An 11,341-nucleotide genomic window follows, 5' to 3' on the forward strand; every position below is an offset into this window, starting at 1 on the left:
ATTGTTTGTCGTTTCAACTTAAATCTTGAAACTGTATTTCAACTTTAAACTTGAAATTTTCACCTTTTTTCCAATATTTCAACTCTATTCTCAACATTTTGACTCTAATCTCAACATTTAAAAAGTAATCTCCTCATTTCGACTTTATTCCCAACATTTTACCTTTATTCTCAACATTTTGACTTTATTCTTAACATTTCCACTTTATTCTCAGTGTTTTAACTATTTTCTCAACATTTCCACTTTATTCTCAACGTTTTAACTATTTTCTCAAAATTTCCACTTTATTCTAAACATTTTACTTTAATCTCAACATTTTGACTTTTTTCTGAACAATTCGATTTTCATCTTGACATTTGACGTTTATTCTTGACATTAAGACCTTATCTTGAAACTTCATTCCAAATACATTCTTAAAATTCAACCGTTTCTTGACATTTCAACTTTTTTCTTAAAATATTGACTTACCCTTTCTAGTTTTTAATTCAATCTTGACCATTCTTGACAGTCTTGTCATTTCGATGTTAATCTCAGAACTGTGTTCCAACTTAACTCTGGAAATTTCTACTTTTTCCCAACCATTTCAATGTTATTCTCAATATCTGGACTTTTTTTCCCCACCATTTCAACTTTATTCTTGACAATTTGACATTTTTTCTTGCTATTTAGACTTTTTTCTTGTCATTTTGACTTTAATCTTGGTGTGCTCAGCTTTTTTTTTCTTTTTTTTTTTTCCTAGGCCTGTGGCAGTTATCCTCTTCTGTAATTCTTTCTGGTCAAAAACATCTTCGCTATTGTAGCAAGTATGCGGAGTAAATTATTAATAAGATATAAGGTGACCCAAGTGCTGCGTCACCGGAAATGACGCACTCATGTGTGGACGTATGCCGGACTTTTTATATTGTAATAATGAAGATGAAATTAACAATAAAGTAGTGGATTTTCACCATTTAGCAGTTATGGAGAAAGACATCATAAAACACTGTTTTGGCTGTCTCTGAAACATTTCATCCTTTTCATTAACCAATTGATCTCAAATGAAGTCAAGTTCTTTTTGTAGCATGTTTACAGGTAGTCCCAGGGTCTCAAAAAGTATTGAAAGTTAAAAAATCAATTTAGTGTAATATTTAAATGTCTTAAAGACAGGAATATGAGGTCTTAGATTGTTGTTTGTTATTTTTATGTTAAAGAGGTTACAGTCTGCATAGTCTTATGGAAATAAAATATTAACATTAAAACAACTCCATTAAACTGAGCTCTGACTGATCAGCTGCAACAGTAAAGTTAATCATTGACACATTAAAACTTTAAAATCAGTCCACAAAAACTAAGGAGTTGTCTAAGTACCCTGAAGTGGGCATTTATAGCTTGTATTTTGAAATTTTGGTGAAAACAGCAAATTTCTTTTGCTGTGCATTCCTAGCATTCCTCCTGGCTGAAGCTTCAGTGTAGTTAAACTTAATTTTCTAGAAAAACTTAACAGACTAAAGACTTCAGCAATCCGTCGCTTCTTTTAAAAGATTTTCACCGCTTTTAACACGGAAGTCAACTGGTCTGAGAAATGCCAGCTGGCTGGCATCTGGCAGCTATCGGGCCAAAACACCTCTTTTTACAGTTTTTAACCACTCTGTGCCCTTTAAGAGACTTAAGAGTAACAGACTTTTACTCTCTTCTATTACTTTTATGGACTGCCAAAAGTCGAGACTCATTTGCTTTTAAAGCTTTCCTCTCCAGGGCTTAAATGGCAAATAATACATCTGGATGTGCTTCGTGTGCGCTTACTGTCTCCAAGCTGCAGAAAAGCATTGCCTCTTTGAGAGCCGAGGTAATGGAGAAAAATAAGCTCATTGTGGAGTTCTCCACCGTTGCCACTGCCCAGGCCAAGCACCTTGCAGTCCTGGGCGCCAGCAGTCATGGATATCGGAAGACAGCCTGTGTTTCTCGCTGCTCTGGAACAGTAGCTTCAGAAACGGTGGGCAACATGACCATCCCATGGTTTTGCTCCACGGTCGCTGGTGCTCCGGAGCCGGGGACGACCTCAGCCCTGTTAGAGGATCCGTGGGTCCACCTGGGAGCAAAACCGAAAACTACAGCGGAACCGACTCGCTGCCACGTAACCGTGGAGGCACAGGTGTACAGTGGCGGAGCTGAAGTGGAGGTTCCGGTGAGCTCCACTCCAGGACAGCCGGAACTGTGGTCCATAGCATGCAGAGACAAACATCAAGCAAAACCTCCATCTCCCCTTTCTTCACCTACAGCCATCCCGCTGAGCAACAGATTTGACGCCCTGAGCAAGGATTTTCCACCTCTTTGCGAGCGTGACATCCAGCAGCCAGCGGTAAAGCCCTCCTCCTCTGCCCGCCGCAGGCTCCTCAAAGAGGCCATCCTGCGAAGGACCTCCGGAGGTGCCCATCGAGAGGCAGAGCCCAGCTGACATGCGAGCTCACCAACAGCTGGATCCTGCTGCGGAGCGCCAGGCTGGTGCAGACAACAGCGCGCCACGGAACAGGGACAAGTGTGGCTCTCACTCACAGGAGGCACGCCATCCAACCACGCAGCCAAGACCTCCTTCCGTGCTTGTTGTGGGCTCTTCCATGGTGCGTCACATCAGTCTCTCAAGGGCTAAAATCCTCTGCCATCCTGGCGTCCGAGTCCAGGATTTGGATGCCAAACTTCCACAGCTCCTGGAACAAAACCCTTTAGCTTCAACCATCATCATTCACGTCAGAATTAACGACATCAGGATTAAGCAGTCAGAGAAGCTCAAAGCTGATTTTATAAATCTGACCGCAGACTCATCATCTCTGGTCCACTGCCGTGCTCCCGTTTTTGGTGACGTAAAGTTCAGCCGCGTTCCCCAACTTCATACCTGGCTTAAAGGCTACTGCTGCTCGCTCAGTGTACCATTTGTGGACGACCTTACCACGTTTTGGAATCGTCCGCACCTTTCCGACGGGATGGAATACATCCTAACTTCCACGGATCACGTCTCCTCGCCTTGAACATGGAACTGGCTTTATCATCAAGTAATTACACAGCGCACCTGATGTCTGGTGAGTCTGATCCATTACACTGACTTTAATATTGTTTCACAAATTCCTGTTGCAGTCACCAAGAGACCCAAACCCTGTCATCACCCTCTAACATACAGGAATTTAAATAATTTAGTACTGTTCAGACCTCAGTCATCGCTCCCCCACAAACCCCCCCACAATGTCCAATAAAAATGGCGCTACTTAATGTCAGATCACTGACGAACAAAATATTTCTAGTTAATGACCTCATATACAGCCATAACCTGGACCTAATTCTACTCACTGAAACCTGACTGGACAAAAATGGATCAGTTGCGCTCATTGAAACTGCACCTCCTCTCTTATCAGCTTCACCCACAAAACTCGTGCTGATAAGAGAGGAGGTGGGATAGCTGCTGTTTTCTCCAGCTTCTACACCCACAAAGAAGTTCATCTCGGGGATTTTCTATCCTTTGAATATCTTGCTATATTATTACAATGTGCAAGCAAAGCCCTAATAATCACTGTGTATAGGCCACCAAAGTCCAAAAATGATTTTATTGGTGAATTTCTGAATTATTGTCCAATATTTTGACAGACTATGACTGTTTGATTATCTGTGGTGATTTTAATTCACATGTTGATAATAGGGATGATCCTGTTGCCAAAAATTTTATGAGCATGTTAGTTTCCTTTGGTTTTGCTCAGCATGTGTCTGGACCCACTCACAATGAGGGACACACCTTAGACCTTGTTATATCAAAGGGTCTTAACATATGCGAGAGTGTAAGAGATGTGGCCTTTTCTGACCACTGCTGTGTATTGTTTGATGTTTCTGCTCCCCCTGTGCAGCACAAAACTGCTAAAATCATCAAAAAGCGTTTTATTGATAACAGCACAATTGAAAATTTTAAGATGATTGTAAATGAGTCGCCTTTGCTGCTCGCATCATCAATGGATGGTCCTGTAAAAAGCTTTTGTTCAAATTTACAAAACATTATTGGTTATATTGCACCTGTAAAAACTAAAATCATGCAAAAAGGAAAAGCCCCATGGAGGACTTCAGTGGCCGTTAGGCAGCTGAAGAGACAGTGCCATCAGGCAGAGCGGCAGTGGAGAAAATCAAAGCTTCAGGTTCACTATGATATCTGTAAGGATACACTGAAAACATACAACAAAGAAATTAAATTTGCAAGACAATCCCACTTCTCCAAAATCATTAATGAAAACATCAACAACAACAAAGTGCTCCTCTCCACTGTAGACAGATTTATTAATTCACACACTCAAATCCCAGCTGAGATGACTTCCATCGATACTTGTGAACAGTTTGCCTCTTTCTTTGACAACAAAATCTCCACCATCAGACAAAATATCAGTGCTTCAAGAGCAAAAAGTGCCCCTCGCCCCCAGTTAACCCAAAATCATGTTATTAATGCCACCATGTCCCATTTTGACCCACTTGATTTTATAAAGTTAGAAGAGATTGTTAATCAGCTCAAACCCTCCACATGCTGCCTGGATCCCATCCCTACTAAATTCTTCAAAAATGTTTTTAACTGTTTAGCCCTCAGCTCCTACAGATAATCAACTGCTCCCTTCAGCCTGGTATTTTTCCTCCATCACTAAAAACAGCTGTAGTATAACCTCTTCTCAAAAAGAGCAATCTTGATCCAACAGTCACTGCCAACTACAGACCTATTTCCAACTTACCATATCTCAGTAAAATACTTGAAAAAACAGTTTATTTACAGCTCATCAACTACTTAACATCAAATAACCTTATGGACACTTAACAACCTGGCTTTTGCCCCTACCATAGCACTGAAACAGCCTTAATCAAAGTAATAAATGACCTGCACTTTACCACAGACTCCAACAAACTATCTGTTCTAATTCTTCTGGATCTCTCTGCAGCCTTCGATACAGTGGACCACAACATTTTAATCAACAGATTAGAGGAAAGGGTGGGGCTGTCTGGTACAGCCCTACTTTGGGTCAAAACCTATCAGCAAGATAGAGACTTCTTTGTCTCTATAGGTGACTTTAAATCAAATACAGTAAGTTTTAAGTGCGGAGTACCTCAAGGATCAGTTCTTGCACCGTTACTATTTAACATTTACATGCTACCACTACTCCATATCATTCAACAATACAGAATAAACTACCACAATTATGCAGACGATACACAACTGTACATTTCACTATCCTCAGACGATCCTGATCCAATAAACTCCCTCCACCAATGTTTAAATGAAATACACCTGTGGATGTCTGAAAACTTTCTACAATTCAACAAAAACAAAACTGAAATTCTTATATTTGGTTCCAAACCCCAGAGACATAAAATCACTGCTCATCTCAGTTCAGTATCCTTAAAAAATAACACAGAAGCAAAAAATCTTGGTGTCATCATGGACAGTGATCTAAACTTCAAAAGTCACATAAATCAGATCACAAAATCCGCATTTTATCACCTTAAAAACATTTCAAAAATAAGGAACTTTCTGTCAACACCCGATTCAGAAAAATTAGTACACGCATTTATCACAAGCAGTTTAGACTACTGCAGTGGTTTACTCACCGGCCTTCCTAAATCATCTATTCAGAGGCTTCAACTCATTCAAAATGCTGCCGCAGGAGTTCTTACCAGAACAAAATAATCTGAACATATCACGCCAGTCCTCAAGTTCCTCCATTGGCCCAAACTAGGATTGATTTTAAGATCTTGTTGCTTGTTTATAAAGCACTGAATGGCCTGGCACCTCAGTACATTAAAGACATGCTAATTAGCTATGCACCAGCCAGAACTCTCAGGTCTGCGGGCAGCGGTCTTCTGTCCATACCACGCATAAATTCCAAAGCAGGGGAGGCTGCTTTTGGCTTCTATGCCCCAAGTAAATGGAATGCCCTGCCTGCTGACCTGAGAGCGGCTCCAACAGTAAACACTTTTAAAAGCAAAATGAAAACCTTACTCTTTGCATCAATTTATGGCTAGATCTTATTGCTTGTTTTACAGTGTGGCTGTATGTGTGTGTGTGGGGGGGTTATTGTAGGTATGTGCTTGTACGCTTTAATTTGTGTGGCGAATGTGTGATGGGTGTGTTGTACTTATTTGACTTTCTGCCTTCTTTTTCTTCTGTACCTTCGTTTTTGTTTTTAACTTGCCTATGATTGTGAAGCACATTGTGTTGCCTTGTGTATGAAATGTGCTATAGAAATAAAGTTTCACTTGACTTAAAGCAGAAACATCTTGGTTAATTAACGATGAAGCTACTGGTGAAATTGACAACAGGAGGTGGTAACTAACCTGACATGCCAGATGGATTTGTTTCACACGTCCATGGATGTAGGATGTACATGGATGTATGGAGTGATTACAGTTTGCTGGATGTGATGAAAAATTAATACTAAAAAAGCACACATGAATGAGTTCAATGTACATTTTTGTGTTGTTTCATTTGAACAGAGTTTGTAATCTAGCAGTCTAAAACAGTTCAAAGAGCCTGTGTTTTAGGTCTGGAAATCTGGAAATTCAAGCGTTAAACAACAAACTTTTAAACTAATGATGAAATTTAAATTAGAAGCTGAACATCCTAATAAATCTTGAGTTGGTGTTGAATACTGATCTTCTGTTGTGTTTTTATACTTGCCATCATGTCTGTAAAATAGAGGAGGAATGTGATGCTCTGTGTACAGTCTACCAGTAGGTGGCGCTGCTGCTCACACAGTAGCTATGGAGTAGATAGGAGATGAACCACAGCAGGGCAACGCCTCCAACACCAACCCCATGCTTCAGGCAGATTTTTCAAAAAAACACAATTTATTCAGACTCATAATAGCTGCTTTTTTCAATGCTCAGGCTTTTATTGTGTTGTTGAGAAGAAAAACAGTTAAATTAACAAAATGTTGACAATATGCTTGAACCCTGTTACAGTCAAAGAACAGAAATATGCCAGAGTTAGAGATTATGATGATACATTTCTACCTGACTCTATGGATTAGACATAAGAAAAGGAAAAATATAGACTTAGAAGTATTTGAAAGGACATTTCTCAAACAATGCCCTTTGTACTGTAGGTGCCTCTGTCATCCAAAGAGACATCACGGTTTCATTGCACAGACGAATGGCTTTGTGTAATAGCAGGGCTGATCATCAAATTTCTTGTAACCTGTGAACAGACAGAGAGAGGTAATTAGGGATGAACTGACTACCATTGGCTCATCTAAACTCAAGTAAGGAGGTGAAGTATCTAAACTTCAGGTACAGTTCTTAAGTACATGATTGCACATGTTAATGCATGTAACAACGTCTGTATTACGCTCAGACCTCAGAAAAAAAGAAAAGCTGTACATTAATTTACCTCCATAGTTCATGAGCAGACTGTGAGACTGGTAATAGTTGAAGTTGAAGTCAAAAGGAGTACCATCACTCCAGAACCAGGTACCCTCCTCTCTGATAGTTAATGGCCATGTGCATGCGTCGGCGTCTGTTACTAGGAAGTTACTGGGAAGACCGATCTCCCAAACAAACAGTTTTTACCTGATTTTAAGAAACTTTTTGGGATCTAGTGAAGACTGCGGCAGCTTGTAACTTTGTTTTTATCCGGATTCGTGCTTTTAACCACTGGATGCCTGGATTTTATTGTCAAAACCACAAAGGACAATATGCCGGTAAACTGAAAACAAACCTAGCCGACAGGCTACAGGTAAGCCATGCCTTCACTTACCTCCACATCCATATGTGACAGTTGTGCTGGTCTGAGCCAGAAGGTGGCCAAGCTCGAACAGCAGATATCCACTTTAATAAAAATCCATGAAGAATCTTAGGCAAGACCCGAGCTGCCGCCACCAGCGCCTAGCTAGCAGACACAGCCCAGTACTCCTCTGCCTCTGAGTCCCGGCCCTCCTCTTCCCGCCCTGGTAAAGATCCAGATGAACACTGCTGGATTCAACAAGGGGCCAGACCTAAAGGCCCGATCAGCTCCACTCCAGTGTCGGACCCATGGATTGTCGTCGGGGCACGCAATGGCCGCAGGACGCGGGGCAGCCGGCTGTCCTACTCCCCTCCCACCGGAGACCTTGCTCTGGGTAATAAATTTAATGTCCTGGACCACGAGGAGTTTCCTTCACTGACAGCAGGTCGAACCGTGTTGCCCCCTCAAGTCCGCCCTCAGTCCCGTGGCTCCGCTGTCAAAACTCGCACCGGGCAGCTGCATTTCACCCCGGTTCCTAAATCTAGCAGGTGCGGGGTGCCAGGTATGGACTGCGGGTCACCACCACCTCTGGGGCTACTGCATGAGAGCAAGTTTCCGTCACTATGCCAACCATCACTAACTGATGGTTGACTGACTAACTGCAGCGCCATCCGGAGACTCCACTGCTCCCCCACACATGCCTGGTCAGACCACTGGGTGTGCGCCGGGGGGCTCCTCCGCTCCTTCCATCCCCATGCCACGCTCGCCCGCGCGCTGTGGGTTGGGAGGCTCCGCTGCTGTGCCCTCCTTGCATGCCGAGCGGGAGCGCTCGGTGTGAGCACGGAGGTGCCTCGGCTCCTGTGGATGGTCCCATGGCGCTGCGGAGTCCGGTTCGCTCGGCCGTTACCCGTGCCTCAGCAGCCAGGCCTTGCCCGTCTGTACTGGTCCTCGGTACATCAATAGTTCGGCACGTGAGAGTGAACAAGGGCCACACCTCCTGTCACCCAGGTGCACTCGTCAAGCACATCACAGACTCCGCCCCAAACATCCTCCGTCACCACCCCTCCATATCAACAGTAGTAGTTCACGCTGGCACCAATGATCTAAGCTTACAACAGTCAGAGACACTTAAGGACGACTTCATAACCCTCATCACCACAATCCACAGTTTAAACAAACAGGTAATAGTTTCAGGACCACTTCCACCACCTCGTTTTGGAGACATCAAATTCAGCCGCTTGAGACTCTTGCACATATTTCTCATATCATACTGCACTGCAAACCAAATAAGCCAGTATCCTTACATTTTTCAAGAGACCTGGACTATTCAAAAAGGACCGTTTACATCACAATTTCTCTGGATCCCGCCTTCTTTCACACAACATAGAACTCACACTGGTATCTGCATGACAGTATAGCCAATACACCTCCCCCTCATCATCCACTGATGTTCCAATAGACTCAAATAACTCCTGTTTATTCCACATTCCAGTAATCATCAGCAGAGAGCGGCCTATCTGTAAAACCTCCCACAAATCTTCCATTAACTTCAATAATCTCAGATCTGTCCCTAAAACTCACTTACCACAAAATCCTACAGTTAATCAGCCCCCCCTTACCATAAACATGGCCCTCTTAAATGTCCGCTCTCTGCCGAACAAGACTTTCATTATAAATGACCTGATTTTAGAGCACAAACTTGACTGCTTATTTTTAACTGAAACATGGCTGGGTGCAGATGCACCAGTTGTTCTCACTGAGGCCTCCCCACCTGATTTTAACTTTGCATTTTCAACTAGGAGTGGTGAAAGGGGAGGTGGCACTGCTTCTATTAGTACAAACACTTTGCCAAGCAAACATATTTTATTTGACCAATACACAAGTTTTGAATACCACTCTATTGTTTTTAACAACCCTACAATTTTATGCGTGACAGTGTACAGACCACCAAAAAGCAGTCTTTTTATCCCACAATTTTCAGAGTTTTTATCAATTTTACGCAATTCTTACAATATGATTATTTTAATCGGTGATTTTAACCTGCACATAGATAACATTTTAGACCCTGTTGCAAGTGAATTTTTAAATATTCTTAACTATATGGATTTTACTCAGCACGTCATGCAGCCGACTCACAACAGAGGACACACTCTGGACCTGGTCATCACCTATGGCCTGTCCACCAGTGTATCCTCTGTTGTTGACTTGGCTGTCTCTGACCACTACTGTGTGTTTTTTAATATCACCGTTTTTATCCAGCGGGAGACCTCTGTGAGAACTGTGAGGAAGCGTCATCTGACCCCTGAAGTGGCTGCAAATTTTATTCAAGTTTTAGAAAAATATCCTCCAGTTGTTTTACCTGCCCCCTGTGATTTTATCGTTGATAATTTTACCAGTAGACTTCAATACGCACTTAATTCATTTGCTCCACTTAAATTGAAAAAGGCTCGCCCTAAGCCTATAGCCCCATAGAGAAATGAAGTCAAAAAACTGAAAAGAAACTGCAGAGTGGCAGAAAGAAAATGGCGGAAAAGTAAAATAACAGTAAATTTTCAAATATACAATGATCATCTAAAAGCCTAAATTTATGCAGTCAGAAATGCCAGAAATTCATACTTTGCTAAAATAAACACAAACCATAAAAATAACCCAAAAGTTCTCCTCTCCACCATTGACCATCTTTTTAACCTTGATTTTATTCAACTTCAAATAACTCCCACAAACACTCTCTGTGAGGAGTTTGCAGCCCACTTCAGGGGAAAGATTGACACCGTCAGATGTGATATTTTATCCAGCCAAACCACTGCTTTTAACACGTCTGAGTGTTTATCTTTACCAGAGGAAACACTGGACAATTTTGTCCTGGTTAATGCTGAGATGCTTGATGAAGTTTTCCTCAGTGAAGCCCACCACATGTCTTTTAGATCCAATTCCAACCTCATTTTTTAAGTCATTTTATGGATCTTTTAGAGATGAGCTTTTAAACATGATGAACTGTTCACTTCAGACGGGGGTCTTTCCCGCTGCCTTTAAAGCGGCAGTGGTGAGGCCCCTGTTGAAGAAGAGCAATTTAGATTTTAATGACTTTAACAATTACAGACCAGTGTCTAACTTACCATTTTTAAGTAACATTTTAGAGAAACTTGTTTTTATTCAGCTGAATTATTTTTTAGACACACATGATATTCATAAGGAATGTCAGTCTGGTTTTAGGGTAAACCACAGTACAGAGATGGCCTTGACAAAGATTTTAAATGATTTTAGATTAAATTATGATTCACAAAAGGTGACGGTGTTGGTTCTGCTGGATCTAAGTGCTGCCTTCGATACAGTAGACCACACTATTCTTTTAAATAGACTCAAACATCTGGTCGGCCCCTCTGGTACTGTACACAAATGGTTTACTTCCTACCTCACAGATAGAACATTCATGGTAAGTGTAGACACATGCTCCTCCAAAGTCTATAAAATCACATGTGGTGTGCCCCAGGGTTCGATTTTAGGTCCTGTGCTTTTTAACCTGTACATGCTCCCTCTTGGCGGTGTCATCAGGAGACATGGAATCAACTTCCACAGTTATGCTGATGATACACAGCTTTACATCTCCATGTCTCCTGATGACACCAGGCC

This window comes from Cheilinus undulatus, linkage group 22 (assembly GCF_018320785.1).
Source record: "Cheilinus undulatus linkage group 22, ASM1832078v1, whole genome shotgun sequence".
In the NCBI taxonomy this organism is placed as follows: domain Eukaryota; kingdom Metazoa; phylum Chordata; class Actinopteri; order Labriformes; family Labridae; genus Cheilinus; species Cheilinus undulatus.